Source organism: Tursiops truncatus, chromosome 19, assembly GCF_011762595.2.
Source record: "Tursiops truncatus isolate mTurTru1 chromosome 19, mTurTru1.mat.Y, whole genome shotgun sequence".
NCBI classification, from domain to species: domain Eukaryota; kingdom Metazoa; phylum Chordata; class Mammalia; order Artiodactyla; family Delphinidae; genus Tursiops; species Tursiops truncatus.
Window position 1 is genome coordinate 12,059,017 of NC_047052.1, and position 14,220 is coordinate 12,073,236.

A 14,220-nucleotide genomic window follows, 5' to 3' on the forward strand; every position below is an offset into this window, starting at 1 on the left:
CATCACCCTTTTACAGAATGGTTTTAGCAACTGTGTCACGAGGTCCCCAAGACCACCCTTAGGTTGATTCACCAGACAGACTCACAGAACTCAGAAAAAGTGTTACAGTTACCATTTATTACAGTGAAAGTCAGCAAAGGGAAAGAAAGGCACATGGGCGAAGTCCAGGAGACAGTCTGCACAAGCTTCTAGTTGTCCTCTCTGCTAACCTTGGGTCTCTGATGCTTTGACATCTTTGCCTTGCTGACCCTGGAGAGACTGCCCCTCCCAGGGATAGCCAGTTTCTAGGGATAAAGACTCATCTCTGAGCACACCTTTTGTACGTATACCAACCAATCCAGAGCCCATACCCCAACCACCTCCTTTCTGGGGCTCTCACATTCTGGGCCACTATCCACCTGCCCTAATCACACCAGGGCCAGGCACCAGAAAACCAAGGGCAGTCACTGTGCCTCCAGAGTCTACTGAAATTAGTCAAACCAGCCAATCCCAAGCCTGTTTACCTTGCCCGTCCCGTCCCTTCCCCTTCACAGTAATGGCTCTTGCCCACATTTCCTCCTTCCTCCCTGTGCCTCCTGACCCACCCTGGTGCTTCCCCAGGTGGCTCCCTCCTCCTATATTTAGAACATTCTCCCAGGGCAATCAATATTTAGTTTTTTGGGTGCACATGTGACAAACACAGCACTTAATTCTCGGGGCAACAATGTGTGACTGTATGTGCAAAATGTTGCCAATCAGGGAAGTTCACCTGAGCCTTGGGTGCTGACAGCCTATGGTGCACAGGACAACCCCCCGCAACAAAGAATTATCCAGCCCAAAATGTCAGTTGTGCTGAGATTGAAAAACCAGATCGAGGGATTGTGAGGTTTTTTGATTTTTTTTGTTTTTGGCCTCGCCTCGCGGCTTGCAGGATCTCAGTTCCCCAACCGCGGATTGAACCTGGGCCACAGCAGTGAAAGCCCCGAATCCTAACCACTAGACCACCAGGGAACTCCCAGATTGTGAACATTTTAAAGTCACTTGAAATAGTTCCTCTGTAGTTAGTGCTTCAAATATATATAGTTAATTTTGTCTCCTTTCGCTTTCAATTTTTAGGGGGACTTCTAAAAATTATGTAAAATATTTAAAACAAGTTTTTGTTTTGTTTTGTTTTGTTTTTGCGGTACGCAGGCCTCTCACTGTTGTGGCCTCTCCCATTGCGGAGCACAGGCTCCAGACGCGCAGGCCCAGCGGCCGTGGCTCATGGGCCCAGCCGCTCCGCGGCATGTGGGACCTTCCCGGACCAGGGCACGAACCCGTGTTCCCTGCATCGGCAGGCGGACTCTCAACCACTGCGCCACCAGGGAAGCCCCAAGTTTTTTTTTTTTAAGGTACATTCAGAGAGGTCTTACATCCTTGTCCCCTCACCTCTGTTTCTTCCTGCCCCCAGCAGTAACCATTTTTATTAGTTGGTGGACATTGCATATTCTTTCTTTTTGAAATACTCTGTGAATAGCCTACATAGAATATTTTGTATTTTTGCCAATGTATATTTTGGATAGATTCTTAGAGGTGGGATTCACTGTGTCAAAGGGTAAATGAACATATAATTTTTCTTTATTGAAATATGTCTTCAAAATTCTGTTTCTAAATACAATGAAGTGCAAAAAAAATAGCAAAATGTAGGACACCATTATAACATTCCATTTCTAAAAAAAAGAAGGATGAAAGGTATATATCTATGTTTTGCTAAACTAGCTCTGAATAGATGCACAGGAAACCACTAACACAGGGCCTATAGGGTGGGAAAGGGAATGGCTGGGGCCTGGGAGTGGGAGGGAGACTTCTTATTTTTAAAATTTTGAACCATGTTAATATAGTGTCTATTTTTAAAAGTAAAATTTAGAAAATGAAAAAAAATAGAAAAAGTTTAAAATATCAATAGTTTTAAACTGTAGAAAAGCCGCAACATACTCAGAAGTGACATTGCATAGGGAAGAGGGATTCAGCATGCTTTAGGCAGCTACTTCCGCAGAATTCTCTCTTTACTAACAAAATGTCTTCTGAAATTTGGCTCTTTCAGAGAAGTTTACATTTTCAGCATTGCTTCCTCTTTATTCTGTGTTCACAAGTGGGTTCCAATGTTATGACTATGTGTGCATAATTTTTATTCTCTTAGAATTTTTAAAAGTTGTCTTGATTTAAATAATTTTGTGTATATATTCCATTTAGTCATTTCTGCCTCAAAACATGGGGTTAAATGCCTTTTTTTTATGGTGTTTTTTGGTGCCAAGCATTAGCTCACTGTCTGGGGAGACAAGCTGATGCGGAGAAAATGATCCAGGCTGGCCGTCAGCGCTCTGCTTAAAAGAGAAGCAGGCCCCGTATGATTTGGTCGTGTCTGTGGCTGGTGGAAAGCTGCCTTCACCTGGACCTTGCCAACACTTTTTGGCCTTAAGACAATGTTCTGAGCAAGCCTTAGCCAAAGTTTTCCAGTTTCTAAAACCCAGATCCCTTGCTGACTAAATAGCTTAGGACAATGTTAGGTTTTTAACTGCCTCTGCCCTCCTGTAATGATGTCTGGGGAAGTCAGAGGAGCTGCGAAGAGGAATCCCACTGCAGCAGAAGGTTATCGAAACTAGGAAACAGCTTCCAAGTAGAAAGATAATGCATATGTGCTCACTTTCAAGGGCTCAGGCAATTCTTTCCATAGGAACAGAGGCAGCTACTCTAAAGGAGTGGTGTGTTACAGAAAGAGCCAAGAAGGCAGATATTTTGGAGATAGCAACTTTATTTTCCAGAAGGTAGAGTTCTTTTTATACCACATATTGAGGAATCATAGTTGGCCTTTGCTTCTTATAAACGTGGATGCCTTTAACCCTAAATATGTCTGTGCTGGGGCTAAGGCTGACTTTCTGGAAGAATGTCCAGATGGATCCAAAACAAATCTTAAGTAGTACTTGCGGTCCAAAAGGGAGAGGAAAATTCTGCAAAGAGACATTTCAGGGCTTCAGGCAAATTCACATGCATTCAATTTTTATTTCTTAAAACTGGAGCCCCGAAACTTAATCAAAAGGGATGGAAATCAGAGCAGGGGTTGTTGCTGGGTGCAGGAAGATGGGACAAGGGAGTTGAGTGGGAAAAGGCCCAAGGGAACTTTCTAGGATGATGGAAACATTCCATGTTTCGACTGGAGTTTTGATCACGTGGGTGTAAACATTTGTCAAAATGTATTAAGCTCTACACTTAAGATCTGTGCATTTTATTGTGTGGAATTATATCAGTATAAAAATGTTAAAAAAAAAAAAAAAACAACCCAGTCCTTATTAGTGACTTGGCATAGTAGAATAAACTTTGGTCTGGATATTCAAGTAATTATGTTCTAGTACCAATTCTGCCACTACTTCCTATGTGGATGTGGGGAAAGCATTTAATCTCTTCATTCTGTCACCTGACCTAGAAAATGAGGCCTCAGGATAAGGATGCTCAATTTTTTTCCACTTGTATTAGGATTTCTCATAAAAATTCTTAACTCGGTAGATAATACAAAGAGAAATTTTCTCCAGGAAACTAAGCCCATTGATGCTGTGAAATATCTATGCCCTCAGTCGTGTTGGTAACAAGGGAGGGATGGAAAGAATTTTTGTCTTTGTAACCTGGGCTCTGGATTTTGGTGTGAATTTTTTGTCCCTCATCCCAGTGAGCTAGCAGGATGAGGAACCAGCTTTTAAAACTAAGCGTGTTCAGCACTGCTCTTCAGTCTCCAGATTCAGGAACTCTCTTGATGGGAAAAAGGCAAAGGCAGAAAGTCGCTCCAAGTGGGGACCCAGGCTGCCAAATGTTGGTCGCAAGCACATGTTCCATGAACTTGGGCTTGGCTCCAGACGGAGAAGAGCTCACAATGGAAACAGTGATGGCTGTTTGCTCAGGCAGCCAAGAGAATGAAAAGCACATTGAAACCCAGCAGTGTCTCCATGGGGAGAGGCACGGTGGGCCCCTGGGTGGTGAAACCAACCTGACAACAGAGCAGGATCAGAGAGCCTATTCCCAGCATCTTTCTTCAGTTCAACAACAGACCTTTATGTGCAACCTCTCAGGAAATCTCTGAGAAATTAAACCGTGGGCCATGCCACAACTACTGAAGCCCACGCACCTAAAGCCCGTGCTTCACAACAAAATAAGCCACTGCAATGAGAAGCCCTCGCACCGCAACGAAGAGTAGCCCCCACTTGCCACAACTAGAGAAAGCCCGTGCGCAGCAATGAAGAACCAATGCAGCCAAAAGTAAACAAATAAATTAAAAAAAAAAAAAACGGAATTAAACTGTGGGCAACCTGAGCTTTGCCCAGCAATAGAGGCACCCTCAATCTAGTCTGCCCCAGTTTTAATTGAATTAGCTTCTATTAATTGAGAGAAAGCAAAGAGCTCTTCTCAGTGTATGTTCCCTGTCCCTCCCCCCAAAGATTTCATCAACTTCCTTTTTTATTGCTGCTACTAGTGGACTATTTTGACCTCTAGTGAGTACCTTTTCAGTTGGTATTTTCATGCTATACTTTTCCTCATTTCCCCAGTGGTATGTGAATGCCCTCCTATCCCAGCACATCAGTAACTGCTGGGCTGAGAAAACAGCTGGCAGCAGGAGAAACCAGGCTTCGGGGCGAGGGAGCAGGAGTACAGTCTCAACAGGTCCGGGTGACACCGTTCGCTCACCTGTGCCGACGCAGGCAGGTCATGCAGCCCAGCTCTTTGCCTCTCCCATGAAAGATGGGGTTGACCAATGTGGGTTAGTATTTTGCTTACATATACTTTGGAAGAATTCTGTTCTAAATAAAGGATGGCACGTAAACTATGGTGCAAAGGTTGTAAGCCCAAAGATATCCAGGAATAGGAAACGTTTAAAAAATAGGTGGCATGAGTGACTTCCCTGGTGGTCCAGTGGGTAAGACTCCACGCTCCCAATGCAGGGGGCCCGGGTTCGATCCCTGGTGGGGAACTAGATCCGGCATGCATGCCGCAACTAAGAAGCCCACATGCCTCAACTAAGACCCAGTGCAGCCTAAATAAATGGATAAATAAAATTTTTTTTTTTAAAAGTATGTGGAGTGAACTGGCAAGTTCCTTGTCCAAAGAGGAGCCATTATTTTGGAATTTTTTGAAGAGAAGCAAGAAAGTTGTGTTTTTACGTACATGTCTAGGGTCCATGTAGACACAGGCCTTCAGCTTCTAACCTCTGGTCTAGCAGAACAAGGATGGACTTTGGCCATAGACGAGTTTGAATTGTGACTCCAGGATGGACTGAGTGTGTGATCTTGGGTGGGTAAGTGCATTTTCAGAGCGTCAGTATCCTCACCTTTGACATGAGGGCAACACCACCCCGGCAGTGGGGTTGTGGCGATGAGATGAGATACTGTTCAGCACAGGCATGAGGAGGGCTGCCTACCGCGTGTGCAGTTCCTGCCTTGGTCTGTCACTGCCGCTTATAAGGTACTCTGCAGGTTACTGATCCTGATTTCCAGAACTTTTGCTAACAAACGTTAAGAGATCGTCCTTAGGAGAAGCGTGTTGGGCAGATGTTTGTGGAGCCCCTTGCTGTGCACCACCCCATCCCACATCTGGAAGCAGCAGCCTGTCTCCAGCAGCTAAGGAGGTGAGGAAGCAGAGCTGTTGATCACAGAGAAATATGTAGATCCTCCTACCTAACTCCGTGGCCTCGCCTTCCTGATGTCAACCACCAGGATTGTTTTTTTCTCCCTGAGGAAATAAAGATGAAAGGGGTAATTTAAAATCCACAATTGAGTAAGAGGTGGGCGGAGGGCACGGGAGGTGGTAGTCGTTGCGTGTTGCCGGCCGGAAGGGGAACTGCGCGCTTGAGTTGACCAGGGACTGAGCGTTTCCGATCGCTTGGTAAACCTGGTGCACCACCATGCTGGCCGCAAGACTTGTGTGTCTCCGGACACTACCTTCCAGGGTTTTCCACCAGCTTTCACCAAGGCCTCCCCTGTTGTGAAGAATTCCATCACGAAAAATCAATGGCTCTTAACACCCAGCAGGGAATATGCCACCAGGACAAGAATTGGAATTTGGCGTGGGAAAACTAGCCAAGAACTCAAGGAGGCAGCTTTGGAACCATCATTGGAAAAAATATTTAAAATTGATCAGATGGGAAGATTGCTGGAGGGGCTGCTGTTGGTCTTAGAGCTTTGTGCTACTATGGCTTGGGAGTGTCTAATGAGATTGGAGCTATTGAAAAAGCTGTAATTTGGCCTCAGTATGTGAAGGATAGAATTCATACCACCTATATGTACTTAGCAGGAAGTATCGGCATAACAGCTTTGTCTGCCCTGGCAGTGAGCAGAACTCCTGCCCTCATGAACTTCATGATGAAAGGCTCTTGGGTGACAATTGGTGCAACCTTTGCATCCATGATTGGAGCTGGAATGCTGGTCCAGTCGATATCATATGACCAGAGCCCAGGCCCAAAGCATCTTGCTTGGTTACTACATTCTGGTGTGATGGGTGCAGTGGTGGCTCCTCTGACGATATTAGGGGGCGCCTCTTCTCATCACAGCTACATGGTACACAGCTGGTATTGTGGGAGGCCTCTCCACTGTGGCCATATGTGCACCCAGTGAGACGTTTTTGAACATGGGAGCACCCCTGGGCGTGGGCCTGGGTGTCGTCTTTGTGTCCTCACTAGGATCTATGTTTCTTCCACTTACCACTGTGGCTGGTGCCACTCTGTACTGACAATTTATGGTGGATTAGTTCTTTTCAGCATGTTTCTTCTGTATGATACACAGAAAGTAATCAAGCATGCAGAAGTAGTACCAGTATATGGAGTTCAAAAATATGATCCCATCAATTAGATGCTGGGAATCTACATGGATGCGAGTTGCCAGTATTCTGGCAACTAGAGTCAACAGAAAGAAATGAAGTGACTCAGCTTCTGACTTCCTTAATACATCAGATATCTGGCTTGTTTAATAGGGGCAGATATTCTTTTTTTTTTTTTTTTTTTCAGTACGCGGGCCTCTCACCGTTGTGGCCTCTCCCGTCACGGAGCACAGGCTCCGGACGCGCAGGCTTAGCGGCCATGGCTGACGGGCCTGGCCGCTCCGCGGCATGTGGGGTCTTCCCAGAGCAGGGCATGAACCCGTGTCCCCTGCATCGGCAGGCGGACTCTCAACTACTGCGCCACCAGGGAAGCCCGGGGCAGATATTCTTTAAATAGTTTGTGCAAGCAGCTTTCGTTGAAGTTTAGAAGGTAAGAACTTGTCAACATTTCAGGTGTTCCAGTAATGTGATGCTTCAGGTCTGCTTTTTCTTCTGGAGAATAAACTCAGTAGTTCTCTTCCAAATAGCAACACATTTTCAATTCTCATGTTTGAGTAATTCGAAAATGTTCAAATGAATATGAAAACCAAGTTTTGTGTTGCAGGAATTTAAGTATTTTATCTATTTTTAAATTTATTTGGTTAAATGAAATTTAGCAAACTTGTGTACCTGCATTTTTCATTTTGGATTGCAAAATATTAACAAGTAACGTCATAAGTGATGTAGGGGTTTGGTAAAGGGACCAGAGAGAAGTAAAGCGACACCTGCAGTCTTTCTTCGAATACTTAGAACTTAGCACTCGTGTAATCGTGGTGAGCCAGTGAGGGGGTCTGGATGTTTGGAAACAAGTCATGGCCGTACATCTGCTGAACTTATCAGAAGCACTGAGCAGAAAACAAAGACATACGTGATTCTCCAGGCTCTCCTTACGATATGGATGTGATCACGTTTGGCTTCTCATTGTTTGACACTGTTAGGAGAGTCCACAATGCTAATCATGTGGAGAATTCCTGTTGTATATATTATGTGTGTGTGTAAGTCTTACTTTTGAATTGTCGAGAACAAAACATGCTTAAAACACTCAGGAAAAAATATTCGAAGCATGAAAATTGTTGCATTTTTAAGTATACAAACAATACATGCACAGTTGCTGAATATTTTTGCAAATTTATTGAAATGTTTAAATGTTTAAAGGAATACATGCTTGCCTTTCTTATCTCTTCAGGCTTTAAAGCTTTTATCAGAAAAGCCTATTCGTGGTTTACACTTGAGATTATGAAAGCAGTTTTCCCCCTCAGATTTAGTTTCTTGCATTCCCTCTCAGAGAAATCACTAAAAAAAACGAAGGCAAAGCGAGGCTTCTTTCATGAACTATATCAATCAAAAATGTAATGGAGAAAATGCTTCACTAGAGTTTCCCCTAGCAGAATTTTCCTTCTCTCCTCCATAGACCATTATTTATAAGTTTTTTTGACACAGAAGAGTTATTTTTGTAAGTTCTTATGAATGAAATGTGTATGATTATTGAGATACTTGGTGTTTTGACAAATATACTACAGTAATCCATAAATAACTATTCTACCCACCTCAAGTTACATAGGATGCCTATTTCTGAAATAATAAAGGTTCTAGCCAGAAAAAATTTTAAAAGTAAAAAAATAAAATCCCCAATTGTGCTTTTTAAAGCATTCTACCATTCAGCCTAATGAAGAGTGAGGCTTTTGAGAATAAGAACATTTACATGGCCTCCTTCTAAATTCTCCTTGAAGGAGATGCTTGGGCCCCCTTTGGAATTGGTGCCCTGGTGCACATACCTGCCCCATGCCTTCTGTGTGGCTACAGTACATATTTTACGTATTTCAGCCACTGCTGCAACATTAAGATGCATTAGCACTTGTTAGGTAGGCTCTCAGTTCCAGGTGGACCTGTCATATATCTTCTGAAACCATCAGTATATCAGGCTTTGTGCTGTGCACCTGAAATACAAGGAGGGGGGTTAGTCCTCTTGTTAACTCCTTGACTGATAGGGAAGGTGGGAAAGTGACTTTGCAGGGAACACAAGGATGGCCATGATAGAGGTCTAATTCCCAACTTGGGAGAGGAAGGGGCACAGGAAGATCTCATAGGCCCAGGTATACTTGCTCAGAGGTGAAGGGGAAGCAAAGAGAAACTGGTGGCGCACATAGGGACAGCTTTGAGAGAAGGGTATTTGAGGTAGAGAATCGACGTATGCAAAGGCCAGAGATGACAGCACTGCGTGGCTGGGCTGGGGGAGTGTGGGAGGGGTTGGAGAGGCACTCGGGGCAAGTCGGTGAGGACTTCTGAGTCCTGCAAAGGAGAATGGTTTTATCCCAATGACTTGCCACTTAAAGGATTTTTGAGGAAAGGGTATTGGGATGGAAGTTGCATTTTAGCGATATCGCTCTCCTCTGTAACAAGGAGGATGGATTAGTCAGGGACAGGGATGGTGGCAGGGAGACCACAGTTGGGGGATTACTGTAATAATAAGAAGAGAAATGATGAGGCCCAGACAATAACAGTTTTAGGAGCCATTGGGAGGGGACTGACTTGAGAAACATGCAGAGGCTGGTGAGGCTGATTGGCTGATTGCGGTAGGGGATGAGGATTGAGGGAGCATTGAGGATGGCTCTCAGGTTCTTGTGTGGGTGAGAGGAGGGAAGGGGGTGCTGTATATGAGGAAAGGGGATCCAGGAAGAGGAGCTGCTCTGGGCTGGGGAGGGGGTCAGTGTCAGGAGTTGCAGGCAGGGGACGATGAGCTCAGACAGTTGGGATTTCTGTGATACTGCTGGCCAAGGACCTAAGAGGGGGCATTTGGAAGGACTGGCTTGGGGCTCAGGAGAGAGATGGACTGAGGATCAAGATTTTGGAGTCACTTATAGGAGGTCTTTAAAGACACGGGTTAGGATAAAACCATCCAAGCAGAATGTGTAGAGAATGAGAAGAAAAGGGGACCCTGGACTGAACCCTGGGGAACATGGAGAGTTCAGGAATAGGTGGAGAAGCACAAGAAGGAGTGTGACCAAGAGGCCAGAGGAAAATCAGGAGAAAGGCAACTAGGAGCTTCAAAGAGGGAGTAATCTGGAGTGTAGAATATATTAAAAGAAAGAGAGACAAGGAAGGTAAGAATTAAGAACCTCGTGGTTCCCCTCCAGCCCCTCAGCTGGGCGGACAAGGTTATTTTTGGTAACCTCAGCAAACGCAGGGTCAGGGAAGTAGAAGCTGGCCTCTCCTGGGCTGAGGAGTGAAGGGGAGTGAGAAATTGGAGGCACCCGTGTGCTGTTCTTTGAGAAGGACCCAATCCCTGTTCTCACTGATGTAACTTAAAAAGTTATTTAATAGTTCAAACATAACAATAAAAAGAAATAACAGCAGTAAATATTTTGCTATATTTGCTTCAGGTTTTTATTTTCTGGAGAAATAAAACATGACTAGCTATATTTGAAACCCCACATTGACCCCTCCCTGATACTGTTCCCCTCCTTCCATTAGGTAACCACCACCCTGAATTGCATGGTTATACTTTTATTACATAACTTTATATCTGTGAGCAATACTTAGAATTGTTTTCCATGTTTTTAAACTTTATAGAAATGATATGCTGAATATACTTCTGCATCTTGCTTTTTTCATTCATCAGCACCATTTTGGAGATTGATTTATGTTAACATATGTAGTTCTAGTGCATTCATTTTAACCGCTATATAGTATTCCTTTGTATGGCTATACCACATATTATCCTTCTGTTCTCCTGTTGCTGGACATTTAGTCTGTTTCCAGTTCTTGGCTCATGTAGACAAGGCTGCAGTGATCATTCTTGTACACGTCTCTTGTACATGGGTGGGGATGTTTCTAGGATATATACCTAGACATGGAATTTGCTAGGTCATGGGTTATCTGCATCTTCAACTTAACTGAATATTGTCAGATTGCTTTCCAGTGTGATGGTACCAGTTTACACCCACAGAGCAGTTTATGAGGATTCCAGATGTTTCATATCCTCCCTAACATTTTATATGTTGAAACTTTAGCCAATCTGATGAGTGTGAAAAAATAAACCAGAGTTTACTTTCCTTTGCATTTCATAAGGCCACCAACTGTACAGTGCAAGTCTGCATCTTTTAGTGTAGAGGTTGTACACTGCACAACTCTAGGGGGCACCGTTCATATTGTAGTCTTTGTGAAAGGCACTCGATAGAGTTAGTGCATGGACAACATATACAGTGGCCTGGAGTGAAGTTAAGGATTCTTTGTCTTTGCCCATTGTTCTCTTGGGTTGTTTGTCTTATTGGAAGAGTTCTTTATTTATTTTGGATATTAATTCTTTTTTGGTTTATATTTGTTACAAACATTTTCATCCAATCTGCAGCTTCTATTAATTTTGTTTAAATAAAGTGTTTAATTCTTTAAAGTTATGAAGCTTTTTCAAATTCCATAATATATGTGGTCACCTTTTATTAAAGAGAGGTGGAGTGATATTCCCATTTAATAAGACAAATCTTTTGTGACATCAAAACAACTTTTCAGCATGCCCTCAGTAAAAATATTACTGAAGAATAATATTGAGGAAATAAAAAACATAATTTTTAAAATTTTAATGTGATAGACCTAGAGTCTGTCATACAGAGTGAAGTCAGTCAGAAGGAGAAAAACAAATACCGTATGCTAACACATATATATGGAATCTAAGAAACAAAAAAATGTCATAAGAACCTAGGGGTAAGACGAGAATAAAGACACAGACCTACTAGAGCATGGACTTGAGGATATGGGGAGGGGGAAGGGTAAGCTGTGACAAAGTGAGAGAGTGGCATAGACATATATATACTACCAAACGTAAAATAGCTAGTGGGAAGCAGTCACATAGCACAGGGAGATCAGCTAGGTGGTTTGTGACCACCTAGAGGGGTGGGATAGGGAGGGTGGGAGGGAGGGAGACGCAAGAGGGAAGAGATATGGGAACATATGTATATGTATAACTGATTCACTTTGTTATAAAGCAGAAACTAACGCACCATTGTAAAGCAATTATACTCCAATAAAGATGTTAAAAAAAATTTTAATGTACTTAAATTTAACCTTTTTCTTTATTGTTTGTATTTTTGTAGCTTATCTTAAGAACTTCCTCCCAACTCTTTTTATTTTATTTTTTATTTTTTTGCGGTACGCGGGTCTCTCACCGCCGTGGCCTCTCCCGTTGTGGAGCACAGGCTCCGGACGCGCAGGCTCAGCGGCCATGGCCCACGGGCCCAGCCGCTCCGCGGCATGTGGGATCCTCCCGGACCGGGGCACGAACCCGTGTCCCCTGCATCGGCAGGCGGACTCTGAACCACTGCGCTACCAGGGAAGCCCCCAACTCTTTTTATTTTGAATTTTTATTTTATATTGGAGTATAGTTGATTAACAATGTTGTGTTAGTTTCAGGTGTACAGCAAAGTGATTCAGTTATATATATATATACATGTATCTATTCTTTTTCAAATTCTTTTCCCATTTAGGATATTACAGAATATTGAGCAGAGTTCCCTGTGCTATACAGTAGGTCCTTGTTGGTTATCTATTTTAAATATAGTAGTGTGTACATTGTCAGTCCCAAACTCCCAATTTATCCCTCCCCCCTTACCTTTCCCCTTTGGCAACCATAAGTTTGTCTTCCAGGTCTGTGAGCCTGTTTCTGTTTTGTAAATAAGTTCATTTGTATCACTTTTTTTTTTTTTTTTTTTTTTTAGATTCAGCATGTAAGTGGTATCATGTGATATTTGTCTTTGTCTGGCTTACTTCACTTAGTATAATAATCTCCAGGTCCATCCATGTTGCTGCAAATGGCATTATTTCATTCTTTTTAAAGTTTTGCTTTTCCAGCTTTAGATGTTTAATTCACCTTGAATTTATTTTATAATCCTATTATATAGTATAGGAATCTATTTTCATGTATATATAACCAGTTTTAAATAATGGATTAACTAGTTCATCATTTCCCCTTTGATTTTTCACTCCAGATACTTTAAAGTACGGCCTTTTTTTTTTTTGGCCACGCAGCTTGCGGGGATCTTAGTTCCCGGACCAGGGATAGAACCTGTGCCCCCTGCAGTGGAAGTGCAGAGTCCTAACCACTAGACTGCCACGGAATTCCCAAAATACAGCTATGTTTTAAACATGGATCTGTTTCTGGGTTTCTGTTGTGTTCCCTGGTTTATGTGTCTGTCTCTTTGCCATATGGCACAGTCTTAATTACTTAATTACTGCTAATACAAATCTCCCTGGCCTGTTTTTCTTAACACTTCTTGGTTATCCTTGGCTTTTGCTTTCCTACATGGATTTTACCATCAATTGTCAGATACCACACATACACACACATACTGATTGGGATTTTTATTGAAATTGCATTAAACTCACAGATTAACCTGGAGGCAATATGCATCTTTACCATATTGGATGTTCTCATCCTGGAATATGGTATATTAGTGTATCTTATATTAAGTTTATTCCTATGCACTTATACATTTTGCTCCTATTGAAACTGAAATTTTTTCCTGTAATATTCCCTAACTGGTTACAAATGGTGTGTAGAAACATCATCAATATTTGTAACTGATCTTGTATCCAGCAACTCTGGAGAACTTTATTATTCTAATTTGTATAGGTTCTCTTAGATTTTTCTGTGTGGATTATCACTGTCTATATATTATGGTTTAGTCTTCCTTTCTGATTCTTATGCCTCTCATTTACATTTCCTCATTATATTCGTTTTATGCCAGGACAAAGTTGAGTAAAAGCACTGATCGCAGACTTCAACAGCTTCATTGAGATATAATTCACATACCATAAAGTTCACCCTTCAGATTTCCTTTTTTAGTTCCTCTTTTTAATAGGAATGCCTCTGAAATTTTACCATATAAGTAACTAATTGCTGCAGTCCCATTTGTTAACTGGTTCATCATTTCCCTGATGACTTGTCATGCCACCTCTGACATGTTTTATACACAGATCTATTTCTGGGTTCTGTTCCATTAAAGTATTTGCCTATCCCATTGTCAGTACCACACTGCCATACTCACCATAGCTTTATATACTAATGTACGTATTTGCTATAGAGTTTTTATGAATACCCTTTATCAAATTAAAGAAATCTTAATTTGCTAAGAAGTTTAAAAATAAAAAAACTATAAATAGGTTTTGAGTTGTTTCAGGTGCTTTCCCTTCATCTAGGACATGATCATATAGTTTTTGCCATGTGATCAGCCATCCAGGATGCCTTGTTCTCTTGCTCTCTGTACATCCCCTGCTTAACCAGTCCCTGCTTCACCTACACCCTACTCACATGGCTGACCTTCCCTCTTAATCATAGAGCCTAATCAGTAACTGCCTATGTACTTGCCCCCAGCTAGT

At 42.5% G+C, this 14,220-nt stretch overlaps 1 protein-coding gene and 1 pseudogene across 5 annotated transcripts in view; both read left to right on the forward strand.

Annotated features, from left to right (window-relative positions):
* The window catches only part of ADAT1 (adenosine deaminase tRNA specific 1), a 45,403-nt gene that overhangs the window by 25,604 nt on the left and 5,579 nt on the right, over nucleotides 1–14,220 (forward strand). The gene's annotated exons all lie outside the window — the stretch shown is intronic.
* Nucleotides 5,888–11,269, forward strand: LOC141277234 (growth hormone-inducible transmembrane protein pseudogene; annotated as a pseudogene).